Source organism: Gekko japonicus, unplaced genomic scaffold (genome assembly GCF_001447785.1).
Source record: "Gekko japonicus isolate JY-2015 unplaced genomic scaffold, Gekko_japonicus_V1.1 scaffold1263, whole genome shotgun sequence".
In the NCBI taxonomy this organism is placed as follows: domain Eukaryota; kingdom Metazoa; phylum Chordata; class Lepidosauria; order Squamata; family Gekkonidae; genus Gekko; species Gekko japonicus.
Window position 1 is genome coordinate 257,429 of NW_015173165.1, and position 19,804 is coordinate 277,232.

A 19,804-nucleotide genomic window follows, 5' to 3' on the forward strand; every position below is an offset into this window, starting at 1 on the left:
AATTACTAGCATATAATCAGGGCTATTTTTGGGCAGGAACGCACAGGAACGGAGTTCCGGCTGGCTCCCAAGTTGGCCACGCCCAGCAGGAACTCATTAGCATAATAGGCCACACCCAACAGCAGAAACTCATTAGGATTGGCTACATTCGGGGTGTGTGGTCTAACATGCAAAGGAGTTCCTGCTCCAAAAAAAGCCCTGGGTTTTGACAACAAACAAGGTAAACAGAATAAGAAGTAAAAGGTGGGTGTGGCTGGATGACAACACTTCTGGTGACATGGGGGTGTGGCCTAATATGCTAATATGCTGTGCTGTCAGAGTGTGGCCTACTATGCTAATGAGTTTCTGCTGTTGGGTGTGGCCTGTTATGCTAATGAGTTCCAGCTGGGCTTTTTCTACAAAAAAAAGCCCTGCATATAATTATTTCTCTCATAACTCTTATTGTTTTAATGATTTTAATGTGATTCCTGTAATGAGTCTTTGACTCGATTTGTTGTGGTCTGCCCTGAGCCCTCTTTGGGGAGGGCGAAATAAAAATCCCAAAAGAAACAAAGAAGCAAAACTCTCTCAGCCCCATCTACCTCACAAGGCGTGTGTTGCGGGGAGAGGAAGGGACAAGTAATTGTATGCCATTTCAAGACTCCTTAAAGTAGAGACAAGCGAGGTATAAAACCCTCCACTTCTTCTTTTAACCTCAGAAGAGCTCTGGGAGGTAGGAAAGGCTGAGTGAGTGTGACTAGCCCCAGACTGGCCCAGTAAAAATCAGTGAGTAGGGATTTGAAGCCAGACCTCCCTGGACCAACCCTCTAATCTGTTCCCCATAGATCAAGATGGGTAGCCATGTTAGTCTGTCTGTAGCAGTAGAAAAGAGTGAGCCAGTGACTCACGAAAGCTCATACCCTTCCACAAATTTTGTTAGTCTTGAAGGTGCTACTGGACTCTTGCTCTTTTCTACTGTTCCCTATAGGGGTTCTGTACAGAGGTCATTTCGGGGGGGAACGCGGGGGAACACAGTTCCCCCGGGTGAGGTACGGGGGGCGGGGCACATGACGAAGCCCCGCCCCCTGCTTCCGGCCGCCCCGCTTCCGGCCCTCATTTAACCAGGAGGAGGCAGGAGAAGAGGGAGGGTAAGTTGCTTCCTCCCTGCCTCTCCCCACCCCTGCCTGCCTGGGGCCAGGGAGGGCCTTCGCGGGGCTTCCTTGCACTCCCGCCAGCCTTGCAGGTCCACCGCCGGGCCCCTCATGGGGCTCGGCAGTGGAGCTGCAAGGCCGGCGGTGGCGGCCGGGACCATTGGGGGCGGGGTGTGTGGCCTTATGACACACTTCCGGTGATGTCAGGGGGTGTGGCCTTATGAGACACTTCCGGTGATGTCAGGGGGTGTGGCATATGCTAATGAGTTATGCTAATGAGTTCCCCTAGCTCTTTTTCTACGAAATGACCCCTGGTTCTGTATAGCCATCTGCAATACATTGGATGGCCTCCAGGAAGGGAAACACAGACTTTCTTCAAAATTACAGAAACTTCTCTGCCTGGCTGTCTCAAGAGTGTCTCAAGAGCCCATGGCAAGTGACAATTTACAAGCCTTGGCTACACTCTTTTTAAATGCTTCGCAGTAGCTATGGCAGCATCAACACAAGGCAACCACTGTCAAAACACACATTTGGTAACCTGTAACAATAAGCCATTCGTCATTTAGAAACCAGGAGCACAAACAGATGACCCCGAGGAACAATTACAGACCTGCCCAGACATCTTCCAATCAAGATAGCCCAGGCTAGCCTGATCCCAGTAGATCTCAGCAGGGCTCTCTTTGTAGAAAAAGCCCAGCAGGAACTCATTAGCATAATAGGCCACACCCAACAGCCGGAACTCATCAGCATATTGAGCCACAGCCCTGACAGCACAGCTCATTATCACATTAGGCCACACCCACATGTTACCAGAAGTCTGGTCATCCAGCCACACCCACCTTTGCTTCTTATTCTGTTTACCCAGGGCTTTTTTGTAGCAGGAACTCCTTTGCATGTTAGGCCACACACCCCTAATGTAGCCAATCCTAATGAGTTTCTGCTCTTGGGTGTGGCCTATTATGCTAATGAGTTCCTGCTGGGCATGGCCAAGCTTGGGAGCCAGCCGGAATTCCGTTCCTGTGCGTTCCTGCCCAAAAATAGCCCTGGATCTCAGAAGCTAAGCAGGGTTGGTCTTGGGTAGTACTTGGAAGGGCGACCTCCAAGGAATCCCAGGGTTGTGATGCAGAGACAGGCAATGGCAAACCACCGCTGAAACATCTCTTACCTTAAAAACAAGTCTAGCTTGCAATCTAGTGGTGCATAACACTAAAAGAACTAGAACTTCTGTCAGACAATCTTAGGATCTCCTGGCTATTCTACACATGACGCCATACGATAGTTATTATTATTAATCAAGATGTTTCAATGGGGTCCCATTAGGTGCCCCCTCACCTTAAGAAGTTAGGCAAGTAGTGCTTAGAGATGACAAAACAATCCAACTGTCCTTACTTACCATTTCCAAAAGTGTGTTCGTGCACACATCTTTTCTCTAATACACATGCTTATAAATGCACACGCATGAACACTAAGGCATTACAGAATGCACAGAGTGCCATTTCATACACTGCAGTGCTGTATCTTTAAGTAAAAGGTTAAAATGACCTGTTTTGGTTGATAAATGAGAGGAGGACAGCACACAAGAGGCATAGCGGCGTATTCAATGAGGTGGAACATGCTGTCAAGTTGCAAGGTGGCGGCTACAAGCATGGACGGCTTCAAAACGGAATTAGATAGGCATATGGAGCAGAGGTCCATCAGTGGCTATTAGCCACAAGGTATAGGTACGGACTCTCGGGCAAGTGATGCTCTGTCATCTTGGTGCTTGGGGGGGGTCAACAGTGGGAGGGCTTCTAATGTCCTGGCCCCACTGGTGGACCTCCTGATGGCACTGGTATTTCTGGCCACTGTGTGACAGAGTGTTGGACTGGATGGGCCTTTGTCCTGATCCAACATTGGCATCTCTTATGTTCTTATGTTTAACCAACTTATGGAAACCCCAGAGGGTTTTCAAGGCAAGAGATGAACAGAGGTGGTTTGCCATTGCCTGTCACTATGCAACAACCCTGGTATTCCTTGATGGTCTCCCATCCAAATACTAACCAGGGCCATCCCTGCTTAGTTTCTAAGATCTAATGCAGGGGTAACCAAACTGCAGCTCGGGAGCCACATGTGGCTCTTTCACACATGTTGTGCGGCTCACGGCAGGGTGCCTGGGGAAGCGAAGGGGAGGCTTGCCTCTGACCGACCGGTCTTCCCTCCCCCAGTTAGTGTTCCCCTCTGTGGGTAGGCTTGAGGTGGGGGGTGGGGAGCGGAGAAAGAAAGCAACTTTAAATGCGTTCTCAAAGCCCCCATCCCCCCCCCGCTGGCTTGGAGAAAGCCTTTGTCTCTTTAAATATCGTTATCAGTATCTGTTTTTACCCCGTTTTGTTTTTATTTCTGGCAGTCTTGTTAAATGTTAATGTTACTAAAAAGCAAAATTTGCATATTTTCCAATAAAAACATATGCAATATTTGTTCATGTCTTGCGGCTCTCAGACACCTCATGTTACTTCTATGTGGCTCTTACGTTAAGCGAGTTTGGCCACCCCGATCTAATGAGACCGGGCTAGCCACAGCCACCCAAGTCAGGGCAGAGTACTCAACACTGTGTATTAATGTCAAGGAGAGCAGTGCCTCAGAACCCATCCTTTGTTATAAATGTAAATGCCTTATAAACACAGGGCTATTTTTGGAGTTCCTGCCAGAAAATAAGGAGGTGGGTGTGGCTGGATGACCAGACTTCTGGTAACATGGGGTGTGTGGTCTAATATGCTAATGAGCTGTGCTGTCAGGGGTGTGGCCTAACAGGCTAATGAGTTTCTGCTTTTGGGTGTGGCCTATTATGCTAATGAGTTCCAGCTGGGCTTTTTCTACCAAAAAAGCCCTGTATAAACATATCCTTATTTTCATATGAAATGTCAGGGGGAATAAGACAGAATCTTTTTTGTGGTGGCACCGCAATCATGGAAAGACCTTCTTAATGAAACTTGCCCAGCGCCTACTTTACTGATATCTGAGCTTTGTTTCATGCCTCCGCCTCCTTCCTTTTTATGTTGTTGCTGCCTTATTTGGTTGTTGGATTTATTATTATTATTATTATTGCTTGATAATTTTGCCATCCTGACCCTTTCTGGAACTGAAAGGTGGGTTTACAATTGTTTTCAATAAAATAAATGTTAAGATAAAAGGTATCCTTACAAGAGAAGTATCATTTGTCATGAAGGATAATTCCCACCCATCGTTTTTTTTCTTCCTTTCTTCTTTTTTCTTTTTTGTACAGGGGCATCAATTATCCACTTCAGGCAACATTGCAGAAGGTTTTTTCTCCACAGCGTAAAAGGAAAGAATAGGGGAGCTTGCCCATGCAACGCGGCTGATACCACAGAAAGGCTCGCTTTGTCTTTTTCACTCCTGGCCGGGCTTCAGCTGAGTCCCATGAGATAGCTCTGAATTGCTTCTATTTATTTATTCTTCCGCTTTTTTTTTTTTTTGGAAGGTTTAATATCTCCCCCCACACACCAGCCAGCTCTCGCTGGCGCAGGGAGTTCTGGTTCTGTTAACGTCAAGGTCTTCAAAGGCTGCAGGCAACCATTAGAAATAAGGAAACAAACTCTGGGTAGAATCAATTTAAAGCATGAGTTGGGCCGAGTAGTTGCTAGATGAAGCCTGACAGACAGAAACAATCCTATGTATGTTTTGACTGGGCCGGCAGGAAAAGCATGGACTATTCCCCTCCTCTGCCCACCCCGGCCACCTTCTCTAAGGCCAGAAAAAATATGTCAGACTTTTCGAAGCCAGTATCAAGTAGGGATGCCAACCTCCAGGTAGGACCAGGGGATCCCCTGGAACTACAGTCTATCTCCAGGCTACAGAGATCAGTTCCCCTGGAGAAAATGGATGCTTTGGAGGGGAAGCTCTATGGCATCATACCCCACTGAGGTAGGTCCCGGTGCCTCCATTCACCCAGTAAGTGTTCTTCTCGACATATACTGACTGTTTGGGCTGCCATCCAGCAGAGAAATGTTCTGTTCCCTGCATGCTTCACTTTTCGTGCCTGTTATTTCTCCCTCAACTGCATCCCCTGTTCCATTTTCCCCCCTCCTCCTCCCCTCCCAATCTCCCGTCACGAGTCACAGTTTTGTTCTTGGGAAAGGAGGGTACTGAAACAACTTACAAGCCAATGACAGAGCATGCAGAGAAAGGAGCCAAAGTCTGCAAAAAAGATTTCAAACCAACCATTTGTTGTTGTTGTTTTAAACAATGTCTGAGCAGTTTCTCCTCTTTTCCACTGACCCTTCCAGTTCAGCACCTTGGGCCAAATGTGATTGCATTGCAACCAACAGTTTTTAGGAAATGACAGCAGGCAATACCAGGACAGGCAAGCCTCGCTCTCATTTAATTCCCCCCCCAAAAAAAAAACACCGGTATTGATTCAGGCTTTCCCACCTTGGCACTTCTTTATTTAAAACGTTACGATGTTGCTTTCCCACCCAAATAGGGTCCCCTTCCTCCCTCCTTCCCTCAGTTAGTATATATATACTATATGCTATATACTATACTATATGCTATATACTATATACTATATATACTATATGCTATATATACTATATATAGAGAGAGGGGGGAGAGGGGGGGAGAGAGAGGGGGGGGAGGGAGAGAGAGGGAGAGAGGGAGAGAGAGCACTGTGTTCAGACTACTCCAAAAACCCAACAACCCTGTTGGGTCATTTAGTATCATGATGCAACAGTAACAACAATAAAGCAGGCTGGAAGACAAGGCTGCAACTGAGATACTTTGGCCCACATCAGGAGTAACAACAAACCAAAGTTATGTGAATGAGTCTGGCTTGCATGCTCCCTCCCCCCTTGCAGACAGTGACTCTATTAAAGACTTCCACTATGCAGCAAACCACTGTTTGTCATTACATCTGAACCACAAACCACAATTGCTCTCTACCCTCCCAATCCAGATTCTTAACTCTGGTTAATGGCTCAAATTCATGGCCGAACTTTGTCCTGGACGTCTTTAAACAGATTATAAAGGGAGAAGGAAGCAGGTGAGCCCAAAGATTCAGTTTATGCAACGTCTCATTTGTGCAATGACAAATCTTGCCAACAAACCATGACACGTGAAAGGGGTGGCTTTTATAAGGCCATCTTCTAAAAACCTCAAGATTTGACATGGGGACTTTATGATTCAGTCTCTTAGCATTATGTAAACCAGGGCTATTTGCAGTGCTGCCCCTGCTTGACGACATCAGTTACAATTAAGTATGAAAATGCTTAATTCCACCTACCCCACCCCTGCAATTAAAGTTTAATCTTCTATCCAAACACAGAGAAAGAACAAACAGGAACAATCAGAAGCTGGGGATAATTAAGAGTGCTCCTAGGTCAGGGCTGAAGTTAAGGAAAAATGTAAACCAGGATAACAATGGTATTCCAATTTACAGACATTTGGGGCCAGTGCTCTTTTTGTAGAAAAAGCCCAGCAGGAACTCATTAGCATAATAGGCCACACCCAACAGCAGGAACTAATTAGCATATTGGGCCACACCCCTCACAGCACAGCTCATTAGCACATTAGGCCGCACCCCCATGTTACCAGAAGTGTGGTTATCCAGCTACACCCACCTTTTGCTTCTTATTCTGTTTACCTTGTTTGTTGTCAAAACCCAGGGCTTTTTTTGTAGCAGGAACTCCTTTGCATGTTAGGCCACACACCCCTAATGTAGCTAATCCTAATGAGTTTCTGCTGTTAGGTGTGGCCTGTTATGCTAATGAGTTCCTGCTGGGCGTGGCCAACTTGGGAGCCAGCCGGAACTCCGTTCCTGTGCGTTCCTGCCCAAAAATAGCCCTGCCCTTTCCCAAGCAATGGTGTTCAACCACTGCAGACTTGGGACCCACTGATCATGGGGTCCACTGAGCTGCAACCACGTGACAAGAAGTCACATGACAGGGAAAGGGTAGAGCTAGAGTTATGACCTTACTGATTTCAAGGCCAGGGCAGCAAACCAGAAGAGATGGAGAAAAGTTACACAAGCCAAGCACCAGGTGCTATACCAGAGGTAAGAACATCCTGAAGGTCAGACCCACAGAGGAATCCTCCCCAGAAACATGTGATCTCACCTCCCTGTCCTGCTGCTTTTCCTCTCAGCATGCATGCAAAGAGAGGTAAGAGGCCAGACATTCGTTCTCTCCATGCAGTAAGACCTTCCGAAAGGCAGCCAGAATGGCAGATCTACAGGGAGCTGCAACCCACTAAGAGACACGCAGCAACCCACCTGAAGATCCCCAACACATGGGTTGAAGACCACTGGTCTAAAGAAACCTCACAGTAGCTCCATCACTGAAACTAAGGATCTGGCCCTCAACTAGAAGAGAAAATCGCCACCCAGAAACCATGCCCTGAATTCCTTCTTGAAGGACAGACAGAACACAGCAGACCCAACGCATACAAAAAGAACAGCTAAATTGACCTGACCTTCTTGAAGGACAGACAGAACACAGCTGACCCAACGCATACAAAAAGAACAGCTAAAAAGGCTCAACTGCTGAGAGCAATAGGTTTAGCCTCTCAGTGCCAGAGGCTACAAATCCACAGGACAACCTCTTCTACTCGACAGCCTCTTCTACTCGTTTACATGAGACACAATCCGCTAGGAAGCTTCCACTGAAAAGTACTTGGGCAACCTCCATTTGTTTCCACAGGACTGCATAGAAGAACACCCCGACGTGGGTCAGACCTGTGTGCCCCACATCCCATCCCCCAAATTGCCCTTCAAGGCAGTGTCTCACCTCGCCTCATAGTTAGATCGTCTTTGGCAAACAACTGGGTTGATCCGTCAGTACATCCAACATCCTCTCATGAAGCAACGGCAAAGAACTGAAAAAAAAAGAAGGGGAGAAAAACAGGTTATCAGAAGCCAACTCTGAGTGTGAATAATCTGTGAGTGTTCCCAAGTTCTAAACTCAGCCCCATTCTGAACATAGCTAGCTCCGTGTCCAGAGGCATTCTGGGTGATGACCCATCTCTCCCTCAACTTATGCCACTGACGTAGCCCTATGATCACAGTCATCAGTGGCTCAGTTGGCAGAATAGCTGTTATTTATCGCCACACTGTACATGCAGGAAGAAATATCTTTATGGGGGGTACACCTTGACGCCCCACATACCTTGCCAACAAAAGGAAAATATCCTTCAGCCTTTTCACACCATCCATCAGTTCACCACCCAAAAACCCTACCAACTGTTCTCTTGCAGATGCAAAGGTTACCAGTCGGACACACAACAGATGTTATGGTTGAGCCCGTTTGGCAAAATGGCAAATGAGAGCTCTGTAGGTAGCTTTGCATCTGGAGCAGTACTTCTCCCCCACCGCCTCCAACAGACGACAAACACAAACTGCACAACACACACACACACACAAAACCAAATGCACACTGAATGCTAAGCCTTCAGCACGATGCCGCCGCAGCCTGTATTCAACAGCTAGCTGCTATCCCTATCAAAGCAGCCAGATTAGCCTGCTGGCCGATAAGCAACATCATAATGATAGCATGAGCTTAGAGGGCTGAGACGCCATGGAAAAAATTGTAGACCTGATGTCATTGTTGTTTCAGTTTCCCCGATGCTTTTCACACACACACACACACACACACACACAAAACCAATGTTTATTCTCCTCTCTTTGATCCTGCTGCAACTGAGGTTAGGTGGGGACATTCTGGGCACTGAAGAAGGAGGGAGGTGGGGAAGAGGAAGAAGAAGAGGAAGAGGAAGAAGAAGAGGAAGAGGAAGAAGAAGAGATTGGATTTATACCCCGCCCTTCACTTGGAGTCTCAGAGCGGCTTACAAATTCCTTTCCCTTCCCCTCCCCACAACAGACACCCTGTGAGGTGGGTGGGGCTGAGAGAACTCTGACACAAACTGCTCTTTTTCAAGGACAGCTGTGCCAGAGCTTGTGACTGACCCAAGGTCACATCAGCAGGTGCAAGTGGAGGAGTGGGGAATCAAACCCGGTTCTCCCAGATTAGAGTCCGCGCACTTAACCACTACACCAAACTGGAAGAAGAGGAAGAAGAAGAAGAAGAAAAAGAAGAAGAAGAAGTAGTAGTAGTAGTAGTAGTAGTAGTAGTAGTAGTAGTAGTGGAGGAGGAGGAGGAGGAGATTGGATTTATACCCCGCCTTTCACTACCCAAGGAAGTCTCAGAGCAGCTTACAAACTCCTTTCCCTTCCCCTCCCCACAACAGACACCCTGAGAGCAGTGTTCCCTCTAAGCTGAGTTAGTGTGAGCTAGCTCGTAGTTTTTTAGCCTACAGCTCACATATTTTTGTCTTAGCTCAGAAAGATATGGCTCCAGAGCAGGTTAATTTATGCAGTTGCCAAATCGCTCGCTCACAACTTGAATGCCACTAGCTCACAAAGTAGAATTTTTGCTCACAAGACTCCACAGCTTAGAGGGAGCATTGCCTGAGAGGTAGGTGGGGCTGAGAGAGCTCTTGACAGAAACTGCTCTTTTTCAAGAACAGCTCTGACAGAACTATGGCTTGCCCAAGGTCATCCAGCAGGTGCAAGTGGAGGAGTGGGGAATCAAACCTGGTTCCCCCAGATTAGAGTCCGCACACTTAACCACTACACCAAACTGGCTCATCATGGCAGGGTTCCATTTCAGATTCAAGCAGAGGAGGGAGGAGAGATTTCTGTGACTGAGAGATGCAAAATTCAGCAAGGTCCAAAGGCCTGCTTTCAGACACATTCAGTATTAAAAACATGTATTTTTAAAAGGGTGTGGGGGGAGATCTGGGGGTACACTCTTGCTCCCCACAACAAAGTTCTACTTTGCTCAGGTTCGTAGCACGGACAACAAGGTAGTTCATGTGATTTGTTATGTGTTTATAATATTCATTATCCTGCACTCTTGATAAAAATATTCTCAAAACAGATTGCAAGTTTCCAATTAAAAAAAAACACTTTTAACAACCCCTACAACAAACAGCAGCATAAAAGCAGAATGGGGAATAAGTATTAATAGCAACATCAAACAGAAGAGCCTAACCACAGAAACAGTTGCCCAATATAAAAACTATGGGTAAACCTGCAAAGGAGAATGAAATAACAATTTCATATGGACAGGATGTTTATACAAAGTCTCAGGAAAAAAATGAAAATGTTTTCACGTAGAGAACATAAGAACATTAGAAGAGCCCTGCTGGCTGGATCAGACCAAAAGTCCATCTAGTCCAGCATCCTGTCTCACACAGTGGCCAACCAGTTCCTCTGGATGGCCAAGAACAGGGCATAGAGACCGTGGCCTTCCCCAATGTTGCCTCCTAGCTCTGGGATTCAGAGGCTTAGTGCCTCTAAGTGTGGAGGTTCCCCTCAGCAGCCACTGATAGACTCATCTTCCATGAATCTACCTAATCCCCTTTTAAAGCTGTTTATTCCTGTGGCCATCACTACATCCTCTGGTAGCGAATGCCGCATTTTAATCATTCTCTGTATAAAGTAGTTTTCTCTTTGTCCATTCTAAACCTACTTCATAGGGATAAACAGCTTCATTGAATGCCCTCAAGTTCTAGTATTTTGGGAGAGGGAGCCCAGCAGACCACCCATTTGGTAGCCAGCAAATCCCTAGTGGCTTACCATCTTGTAAGGGTGCACAGTGCATGATCATAGCTATGGGGGCAGGTTCACAAAGCCACCCTTCAGATACCCTGGCGTCCCGGATGATATAGGGCTTTCTACATAATAATCAGGACTGTTAATTGCTGGTTATTAAAACAAAGAAGCAACCAGAGAGCATTTTAGTAAGAGATGGTCCTATAACTCATGTATTTCCTAAAACTGTGGCACAAAGAGTTCAAAGAAGAATGAGAACATGCTACATAGATTAAGGTATGGTCTACACCACCTGTCCCAAGACTCCCAACTACCTTCATAAACATGAGAGAAGCAATATACAAAACATATACCAGATAGCACTTGGTGCCAGATAAAATCCATCATATGTATCCACAATATCTTGGAACACTTCAGAAAAAAATCTAGAGAGACTTCCGGTTTATAGCGACACGCAGGCAGACGCATCTCCCAGACACTCCAGGGATGTAAACTGCACACCAGTGTGTGGGAGGGGGTCCAACGGGTCGCGACCCCCCCCCGGAGCCTTGGTAAAAGGCTCCCAGCCAGGGGGCTTTTGAGGGACGACCTCTTCGATGGTGCAATGCTGGAGAATTGAGGCGCCCCTCCGCCCCAAAGGTCCTGCTGAGTGACCGTATGGTACGAGTGCTGCTGACTGGGACAAGCATTGGAGATCGGGCAAAAAAAATGATGCCGAGCGAGGCCGGTTGGTCAACAACAAACTGTGAGTCAGGTTGAAGCGAGCACGAAGATTTATAAAGAAAGCTGCCCCCCTTAAAGAGCGACAGCAAAGCGAGCGGGGGAGGGGTTCCTCCCAAACGCATAGACGAAACACGAACGGAGAGAGGGAGGAGCGGGAAAATAAGCGATTAAATCTGTTTTAAGAGACTTACCAGAGCGCAGATAAGTGTTTGGGCGAAGATCAGAGACTTGAGCAACTTTTAAAAAAAGTAAACAAATCCAAAAAGATGGTGGGGAAGAAACTGGAGAAAGAAAAGCTGCTGAAACCGAAACTAGTGGGCAGTCCTCAAACAGAGGAGGCTGCTGAGCTCTCAAAATTGCTGGCTGATTCCTTGCACCCTCTGCTGGATGAAATGACTAGTATTAAGCAACAACTGTCAACAATTGGGGAGAGTTTGGCATCACAGCAGTTGCAATTGACTCAATCTTTAAAAGCAATGGAGCAAATAGGAGAGAAGGTGAAGGAAATGGACGCCAATACTAAAAAAGTTAAGAAAAAGGTACAAAAGCTGGAAATGAAGCAAACTATGGAAGAGTCAAAACTTTTACAAATTGAGAAAGCAAATTTGGTCCTACGGTTTCAAGAGGTCCCAGAAATCAGAGAGAATCTGAAACAACGGCTGAGTGAAGCAATAGCCCCAATGACAGATTTGACAGCGGAATACCTCTACAGCGAGATGGATGTGGTCTATAGGTCCTATTCATCATAACATCAAGAAAAATAATCTACCTGGGGAAATAGTAGTCAGATTTTCGAAGAGACATGTAAGAGATGCTATCTTGAAAGCAATGACGGGAACATCCTTGAAAATTGGGGACAACAACATCAGGATTCTAAAAGATATTCCATTTGATATAAGGCAGAAGAGAAAGAACTATAAAGAATTAATCCTTTTCTTACAAACAAATGGCATCAGTTATAGATCGCAAATTCCAGAAGGTGTCACTTTCAAACTCCATGATAAAAAAGAAAAGATTGATTCTGTTCTTAAAGCACGTGACTTTTTGCGAACACAGCTTGGGGAAACAGCTAAGGACAAAAAGGAAGAAGAAAGCAAATCTGATGGCGAGTTGGGTTCGGGGTCTTTGGACGAGGACTCCCCCTTTGAAAAGGGGGCGACTGCCCCCAAAAGCCCATACAAACTGAGGATTAGAAAAGGTAGGAATAAACTCTGATTTGTGCCTGAAAAAATGTTGAAACTAACTGAGGGATGCTCTGGGGATTTCTTTAAACAGATAAAGGGATGGTTAAACGATTATTAACTTAGCATAACCAACGATGTTCATTGTATTATTAGCTTTTTGAAAATAGCATGGGGATAAGCTGATGTATTGATCTCCTACTCTTGGGATTTTAGTTAGTAGTGGGTCTTTTTTCTTTCTCCTTAGATGTAGTCCCCTTCCCCATATTTTCAGTTATAGTTTGTAGTCTGTAAAAAAAATCAATAAAAACCTCCCCTCAGGGGGAAGGGGGGAAAAATCTAGAGAAACAGTTCTTATCTACATAATTAGTGATCTTATCTAAATTCTCCCAGCACAATTATCTACGAGTACACAGAAGATTCCTATATCCTTCCAGATTCACAAAGAACTAATAACCTTCCTGCGGCTAAACACACAAAAATATGTTACTAACCTTTGAAAAAGCAAATTTACACCTACCCAAAACCCTTAGTATGATATGTTATGGCAAATTTTAATAGCTGCCATTAAATCATCACAAAATTCATCTTGTGTAAGTAATTATATAGAAAAATTGATTCACCTTTCTGCAATTTGTGGACTCAAGAGATACAGCACATTCCTTGATTGACGCAGACAAAATAAGTGGTCTGTTTATTTTCAATAATGTTACATAAAACAAAGTGACTTGTATGATTATACATTGTATGCTAGTCCGTTCTTCCTGCATTTGACAGATTTGCTGAAATTCTTTATCTTATGCTATATAGTGACAGCCTGGATTATCACTAAAGGATATCGATATCGTTTGATAACCTATACTGAAGAACATTATGAAAAACTCTATGTAAAGAGGGGGTGTTTTTTTATTATTTTATTATTACACCATAGCAAGCAATCTTGACCCCTTCACCCACTTGATGGATACAGTCTTCAAGGGCAGGTTTACATTCAGCTCATTGCAATAGTCCAGCCTGAACATGATTGGTGAGTAAGTTAATAGTGGTCAAACCACAACAGTCAAAAAAGTGTCCAAAACCTAAAGCTGGTTCTCAAAATGACTAACGTGCCACAGAGGAGATCTGCGCTTCTCATCTCAGGCGCTCATGCTTCCATTGTTCCACAGAATACATAAGATGGCATTGTTCTGAAGGATATTTTCTAAAGAGAACAGGGCTGCAGTTATTGCCTATGAAATTACTGGCATCCTTCACTGCATTGTTCATTGCATATACCGTTCTATTTTTGTTGCATTGTTCTTCACTTTCACATCCCTGCTTTATTATACGTCATTTGTAATTTTTCTAGTGCATTCCCTAACGTTGCTATTCAGTTATTACACCGTCTGTACCTAAGCTGTTTTCATTATATTGTTCCTACTGCATTGTTTCTAACTGTGTAATCCACTTCAGTTACAGCGAGAAAGGCAGACCAATAAACGGAGTAAGGCCCCGGTCACACGGCAAAGTTGCCGCAGGAGAGGCACGGATGGTGGGCAGATTATCTGGGCGCGATCACACCCCAACATCTGGGAAGTGGAGCGCACCAGTGGCTTACCGCCGACAATGCGCCTTAAAAAACTAGTACCTCCAAGGTACTAGTAAACGTTTGCCACGAGGTGCCTCCAGACGCCCATGGTGTGATCGCGCCAGCGCGCAGCATTCCCCTCCGGTCCCTCGTTTACCCGCCGGCGCCGAGGGAAGGGCCCGTGGTGTGCCGCCAGTGCGTCTGATCACGTAATCGCGCATCAAACTGCGCCAGGGCAATTAGCCACGCCTCCCCCCCGCGATATCCGGCCTGTGTGACCGGGGCCTAAATAAAATAACAGCATTCTAGGGCTGCAACGAACATAAAATTAAGCAAACTACAGAGGACAGGAGGGCCTGGCATGATGTGGTCCATGGGGTCATGAAGAGTCGGACTCAACTGTGTGACTGAACAACAACAACAACAAAGGGCTGCCTGGTCTCCTACTATGGGGGAAGACCTCCTGTCCAGCAGCCCCAGTGCAGTGGGCGAATGGGGGGGAAACAGCCACTGCATCAACACCACAATGTCACTTCCAGGCAAACCCAGACATTACATCATTCTGTTGTGCCAATGCAATGACATCACTTCCAGGTTCGTGGCGGAAGTGACACCACGGAGTCAGCGCACTGCCTATTTGCATATCCTTGCCTCCCTGAAGCTCCTCACAGTTGCCAGGGCTGGGCTGGCAGCCCTGTCCCCAAGCAGTGAGCCGGCTTCTTAAGGGGCACAACCCCACCCCAGACCAGGCTGGCTCCACAACTTCCCATCGACCAACAGCACCTCTTCCTTATCTGGACTGCAATCCAATGGACTGGCACTCATCCAGCCCTTTACACCGTCCACGCGCCGAGAGGCTAAAAAGGCATTAAAGGGAGAAAGAATCCCCATCAAGTGATCTCAAGAATGTGCTCTGAAGATTTCTTTTCTCCAGTCATCTGTACTTTTCCAACGAGTGCCTCAGCCACTGGGATGGATGTGGCACTGCTCACAAGTTCTAGCAGCCTCCCTCAAGTTTCTTTGGCATTACCGCAGTCCCGCAGGCTGGGTGCCACACAAAGGGACCACACAAGCAAACAAACAAACATGCCGCTGTAGGAGTGAGAAGTAATGAGAGGCCAGACAGATTCCACGAGGATTAGGCCAAAGTGGATAGATTGCAAAAAGAAAATAAGTAGTCAGCGGGGAGCAAAACAGAAACCCCACAGGATGCTGTAGACCTTTTTACATTTTGCGGTCACTAGAAGGTGCCATTCAGACTTGCCATTAGCCACTTGCCTGGTCTCCCTTAGCAAGAAAGACTTGCTTCCAGGCAACTGGGCAGGGATGTTTTACTTTCTTTCCCTTTTGGACAACAAATGTGTAATATTGGGCCACATAAGCAGGTGGGATAGGGAGCCTTGTTGTGGACTAGAAACTTGTGTGTTTTATTTGCTAGTTAGTATTACACTGAGATTCAGCCGTGACAACTAGGATACCACATCTAGCAAGACCTATGAGATGCTTTCTGAGTGCTGCTGCTGCTGCCAGTGCACACGGAGCTGAACTGCAGGGCCTGAAGTGAAGCTCCCACCTCTGCCACAAATTCGCTGCACACTCTCTCTGCCTCAGAAATCAAACAGCAACCTGTCCCACAGGGTGGTTGAATGGAGGGAAACAAAATAACGACTGCCAAGTCCCAAACTGGTTCGCAAGCATATCTCAGTGCATCATCCAGCTCTACATATTTTGTCTGACAAAACAGCATTCTTCCTTGCTTTGGGACCAGACCAACCACTTGGCCAGGACATACAGAGATTCAGAACATTATATATTTAGGAACAAGACTTGAGTCATACCTGCAGGAATATCCACACACACAAAAATGCACAATTACAGGCAAGAATATCCACACACACACACAAAAATGCACAATTACAGGCATTTCTAGACAATGGGGAAACGTGTATTTAGAAGTTGAACTATCCAGATTCCGTAGCTCCTTTTTTATTTTTTGCTGTAAGGTTTTCCCAAGTCAAGAGACAAACAAAGTTGGTTAATTTTTTGCTGTCACGTCACAGCTGACTGATGGTGACCCCGTAAGGTTCTCCCAAGTCAAGAGACAAACAAAGTTGGTTGGCCGTTGCCTGCCTCTGTGTAGCAAATACTGGACTTCTTTGGAGGTCACCCGCAATGTTCCCTCTAAACTGTGGGGTCTTATGAGCAAAAATTCTACTTTGTGAGCTCCTGGCATTAAAGTTGTGAGCAAGCAATATGGCCATAAATTAGCTTGCTCTGGAGCCATCCTTCCTGAGCTAAGACAAAAAATGTGTGAGCCGGAGGCTGAAAATCTGTGAGCTAGCTCACACTAACTCAGCTTAGAGGGAGCACTGGTCACCCGTACAAGAACTAAGCAGGGCTGACCCTGCTTACTTTCCGAGATCTGACAAAACCAGGCTAGCCTGGGCCATCCAGGTCAGAGCTCTTTAGCTCTTTAGCTCATCCTCACAAGGAAATCACTTGATGACTGATAGTTCAATGTCTGAACCAGCTCTGCTGAAACTACTTATCAACAGGCAGCACTGGGGCAGTATGAAAAGTCTTCCTGTGGAGGCTGACCCATGTTTATGCACGCACACATAAAATTCACCACTCAGGATTACAGTCATTAAACAGACATATGTGAATTAGTTTTAAGTGGGGATTATGAAACAGCCAATGTCATGGAAGCACCTTAGGGTTGCCACCAAGCCTGCAGGAAAATACCCTGTCCCTTTAACGGAGAATAAACTGGGAAGAGCAGCGAACACACCAGAAGACAGAGATAGAATTCAACGAGATCAGAACATGCTGGAAAACAGGGCAGAAGCAATTTAACAAGGATAAGTGCCGAGTTCTACATCTGGGTAACAAAAATGAGGAACACGCATACTGGACGGGGGGATACACTTCCGAGTAGCAGTGTGTGTGTGAACAAGATCTTGGGGTAAGGGTAGACTGAAAGTTAAATATGAGCAGCCAGTATAATGCGGCAACAAAAAAAGGATAATGTGATCTTGGGGTGTATCAACAGAGGCATAACATCCAAACTGCAAGATGTCATAGTCCTGCTGTACACTGCATTGGTCAGGCTGCACCTGGAGTCTTGTGTGCAGTTCTGGAGGCCTCACTTCAAAAGGGATGTGGACAGAATGGAGCGCATACAGAGGAGAGCAATGAGGATGATCGGGGGCCTGGAGACCAAGCCCTGTGAGGAAAGGCTGAGGGACTTGAGAATGTTTAGTCTGGAGAAGAGGAGGTTGAGGAGGGGCATGACTGCTCTCTTTAAGTATTTGGAGGGTTGTCACTTAAAGGAGGGCAGGGAGCTGTTCCTGTAAGTGGCAGAGGATAGGACTCCTAATAATGGGTTTACATTAAGGGTGGGAAGGTACTGGCTGGATATTAGGAAAAACCTCTTTATAGTAAGAGTTGTGCAACAGTGGTATCAGGTGCCTAGGTAGGGCTGCCAAACCGCGGCGGGGGAACTGAGCGTCGTCACAGGATCCCTGCTGCGGGGGGACAGCGATACTCGTTGCACCGCCGTCGCCAGGATGTGACACTACGCGTCTTAATTTGTGGAAATGGGAAATGGAAGCTTTTGGAGGTGAACTACATCACCATCACCTGGTGAATGGCAACCCATTAAAAGCCTCTGTTAAAGGGACAGGAGAGTTTTCTGTCTCCAAGAGGCTGGCAACCTCAGAAGCACCTCATTTCTACTGCATTTCCTTAACCCACATTAACAGTCTTTTAGAAATGTGCACATCTTTATCTGACAGATGAAAAGAAAGCCAGAACAGTAACCCAGAAAGGAGTCCTGAAATAAAAGATGGATTGTCATGGACTATAAACAGTACAGAGCTCAAAGTGTGACAGGGAATAGATGGGAAAGATTTAAATGCACACCTAGAGAGCATCCATAAAGTAGGTCACAAAGAGGGGAAACCACATAATAACCAAAAAGCATAACAAAGGAGAGAGGAATGACGTATTGTTTAAAACGGAGTGATTAACAGTGCCTCCCTAAGCAAAGTTACACCTTGATAAATCCAGTGAAAGCCCAGGGTTTGCAGAAAAATCTGTAATCTAAAAAAAATAATAGTACACTATGGGATTAACCTCTCCCCAGGAGTAAAAGAACGTCTGTAGCTTTAAGAGCTTAATCCCCACTGAAATATTGCAAGACTACATGGGAGGTAGAGAAGGAAGGTGGGGAGGGAGAGAGGGTACAGAGGCTGCTGGGGGAGAGAAAGAGGAAATAGTGTGGGGAGGGGGGTAGGGGGTGGGGGGAATGAGATGCCCACACATACACAAGCCCTCCACTTATTGCTTTCATAGATGAGCAGGATTTTACCAGCATCTTGTCCTACTCACCATGCCACACTGACTACCTGGGAACCTGTAACTGGAGATGCCAGAAGGTAGATCTGAGACCTTCAGCATGCAAAGAACGTGCTCCTCTACTGAGCTACCACCATTCTTTTGTGCACAACTAGCTGTGCCACAATGTGGATGGGCACATGCCATTTAAATGTGCATCCCACTGAAAGCAGTGCAGAGCAGATAAATAACATCCACAGTCAGATGCTTATTCTGATACATATTTTGCATGTGCATCTCATTTATCTCCATACAGCAAGTGAAACGTGACTAGATCTCTTTCACGGTGCTTAACATGTGAATGAGGAATCGGCACTGGCAGTGAGAAGGTACATTTGAATTTAAAATTCTCTTCCACCGCTTTTTTAAATGGTAGCAACGACCATCCACAGGTAACATTCTAGACTGAAAGGTGTTTTGTACCATTTAAAGTGGGCATAATCTCCAAAGTATGTATTTACGCCGTTTATACCCTGTCTTTCTCCCGAGTGGGGATGCAAAAAGGCTTGCATAGTTCTTCTCTCCTCTGTTTTATACTCACAACAACCCTGTGAAGTAGGTGAGGCTGAGAGGGAATGACTGGCCCAACAAGCTTCCATGGCATAGTGGGGATTCAAACCGGGCCCTCTCAGATCCAACACTCTCACCACTACACACCACTGGACATAAAATAATAAAAGATATGTTCAGTCCAGACCACTGGTCACATGGTACTGAACCTTCTCAGCATGTTTAATTTGTACCTGGCGCTAGCTTCTTGGGATGACCACAGTGGCCAAAACAGACTTGTAGATGGCCACTGGCCACCGGTGACAAAGAAGAATTGCCCAAGGCAATCAGGTACGGGGCTTTTACAAGCATTGGCTTTTTCTTCCCTTTAGGTCACAACTAACTAGCAGAGATGTGTGTGGAAGCCAGGCTAGTAAAAATACATTACAGACTAGTGGACTGGCCCGTAGCTAACATGGGGCCCACGGGGCCAGGCCCCCTAGTGTTTCTTCTGGGCCCCCGCCCTCCTGGGCTGCCCCCAAAGTGCTCCAACTTACTACCTGCACTGTAAAGGTAAAGGTTCCCTTGCTCGAAAGCCAGTCGAATCCGACTCTAGGGTTGCGGTGCTCATCTCCGTTTCAAAGCCGAAGAGCCAGCGCTGTCCGAAGACGTTTCCGTGGTCATGTGGCCGGCATGACTAAACCCCCGAGGCACA

The 19,804-nt window shown here is 46.2% G+C and overlaps 1 protein-coding gene across 1 annotated transcript in view; it reads right to left on the minus strand.

Moving 5' to 3' along the window:
• Nucleotides 1-19,804, minus strand: part of ST3GAL4 (ST3 beta-galactoside alpha-2,3-sialyltransferase 4) — a 235,157-nt gene that overhangs the window by 155,849 nt on the left and 59,504 nt on the right. Inside the window, exon 2 of the mRNA XM_015422505.1 lies at nt 7,907-7,994. The gene's annotated coding sequence lies outside the window, so the exon portion shown is untranslated. The remainder of the gene's footprint in view (nt 1-7,906; nt 7,995-19,804) is intronic.